The sequence below is a fragment of the Otolemur garnettii genome, unplaced genomic scaffold, assembly GCF_000181295.1.
Source record: "Otolemur garnettii isolate 467f Iridium unplaced genomic scaffold, OtoGar3 scaffold00001, whole genome shotgun sequence".
Lineage (NCBI taxonomy): Eukaryota > Metazoa > Chordata > Mammalia > Primates > Galagidae > Otolemur > Otolemur garnettii.
In genome coordinates, this window is record NW_003852396.1 from 34420056 (window position 1) to 34422721 (window position 2666).

The following is a 2666-nucleotide window of genomic DNA, read 5'->3' on the forward strand; positions in this document are numbered from 1 at the left end:
CAGAATACACCCCACAACAGCAAAGTTTTAATCACGTCCCAGCTTCATTTGCACACATCCAAGTATCCCAAAGGTGCCAGATGTCATGGACTGCATCTATGGCACAGGGTCAGTTACAACACAAACTCCACAGCAAGGCACAGAAGATAGATTAATTTGCAACATTCAACTAGTCTGCTGCCAACCTAAACATAAATTGTCCATCTGCAAAAGTAGCTACAGCATTCGTACAAACTAGAGTGTTCCCAACTGAGGGCAAGTGTCTGACCTCAGTATTTTTTAAAAGGATAGAGAAATTGGCACCGCCATTTCACGGGTGGTATGGAGGGCTGTCCATTTGTATAATGCAGCATGAAGAAGGCAGAAAAGAAGTTCCAGAATCACAGAAGGCTATGCTAATATCTAGGAGAACCATGTTTTCTGTTCAGAAAAGAAAACATAATATAACACAGTGAGCAACCAGACTTTGAAGTGCTAGAAGGGGCATTATTTCCCTGGAATTACATAATGGTCTTCCAATGAGTCTTATTTCTTAATCGTATTCCTCAGCTCAGATCCAGACACTTGCTACCCAGTCCTCCCATTTTATTATATTCCCTCCCACACAGCATCTTCTCAAATTTTCAGATCTACTTCATAATAAAGCATCTAATCTTCAAACACTTCACTGGCTGAGTCATTATCTCTACTTCATTCTCAGACCTGTGATATATCACACATGAACACACACAGCTTTATGTTGGTTATTGTTTACATTTGTATTAGCAACTCAAATTATCAATAAATATATATTAATTTACTGCCATATACAGGTTCTTCCTTAGATTCTGAGGGAACAAATGACATGGGAAGTGCATTATTGCTGTGTTGAGAAATTTTCTGCATGGTTTTCTATGTAATTAAAGCATATATTTCGAAGTGAGAATATCTTTTTAACTATGCCTCATATTACCTCTCTAGGTTTTCTCTGCAATATTATGGAATTAAAGAATGGATTTTCTATTTCTTCCAGAAATAGGCAATATACTATGAAAGACATTAGGGTTTCTCACTGGAAGCATGGAAACTCCTACAAGAAATGCCTCAGTAATGAACGCTCATCAATATGTTCCATACCAACACTACACAGTTCCACCCTTCCTCCTTCCTTCTAGTGGGGATCCCAGGTCTGGAAGATGTGCACATCTGGATTGACTTCCCCTTCTTTTTGGTGTATCTAATAGCCCTTCTAGGGAACATCACCATCCTGTTTGTGATCCAGACTGAACACAGCCTCCACCAACCCATGTTCTATTTCTTGGCCATGTTGGCCTGCACCGATCTGGGCTTGCCCACAGCCACCATACCCAAAATGCTAGACATTTTCTGGTTTCATCTTGGAGAGATTGTGTTTGGTGCTTGCATCACACAGATGTACACCATTCATATATGCACTGGCCTGGAGTCTGTGGTGCTGACAGTCATGGCCATAGATCGCTATATTGCCATCTGCAAACCTCTGAGATATAGCATGATCCTGACCAACAAGGTAATAGCCATTCTGGGTGTAGTCATCATAGTCAGGACTTTGGTGTTTGTGATTCCATTTATATTTCTCATCCTGAGATTGCCTTTCTGTGGTGTCCGGATCATCTCACACCTACTGTGAACACATGGGCTTGGCCAAGTTAGCTTGTGCCAGTAATTAGAGTCAATGTTATATATGACTTGATTGCTTTCTCAGTAGGATACATTCACCTTTTTGTGATTTTCTTATGTCCAAATCCTTCAAGCTGTTTTCCATCTCCCATCCTAGGAAGCCCGGCTCAAGGCGCTCAGCACATGTGGCTCCCATGTCTGTGTCATACTGGCCTTCTATCTTCCAGCCCTCTTTTCCTTCATGACACACCACTTTGGTCACAACATCCCTCATTACATCCACATACTTCTGGCCGATCTCTATGTGGGTATTCCCCCTGCCCTTAATCCTGTTATTTATGGGATCAGGACAAAACAGATAAGAGAGCATGTACTTAGGATGCTTAACCAGAAAAGCTACTGACATTTAGCCCCCATTGTGAATATTTCACAATAGTTCAATACGACAATAATGAGATCAAAACAGAAGTAAACACTGGAAACATTTTTATTCAATTCCTCTGGCATTCCCACACAGGCAAGTCACCTTATATTTCCTACCATTTCTTATAATTTCAATACATGTTGGTACGCATAGATCAAAAAATTTAAAACAATCACTCTACTCTGACTTATGAAAAGCACAAAAAAAAAATACTGACATTTAACCCCGCTAATACTTCAACATTCCTAAAGACAAAAAAGGGTTTTGCAAGAAGTTGTTGCCCTCATGTGATTACCTTGAATATCCCTTTGGCATGTATATTCCCTTCATTACATGTTAGAAATCGAAGTTCACAACTGAAAACAGAATGTATGATTTACTGAAAACCAGGCAGTACACCATGGCAAAGAAATAAATTTGGAGTTGTATGAGCTGTATTAATTTCAGGCTATGACCTTACCAGGAAGTTTGATCTGAGCTCCTGAAAAGGCCAATTTCAAACACTAAGATTAAATAAACAATAAAAAATCTTCCAACCAAAAAATATCCTGGTCCAGATGGCTTCAAACCAAAATTATAGCAAACCTTTAAAGAAGACCTTATT

General features: G+C 39.5%; 1 pseudogene; it reads left to right on the top strand.

Moving 5' to 3' along the window:
- Window positions 1-1105: 1105 nt before the first annotated feature.
- LOC100943798 lies at window positions 1106-2090 on the top strand (annotated as a pseudogene).
- Window positions 2091-2666: the final 576 nt, after the last annotated feature.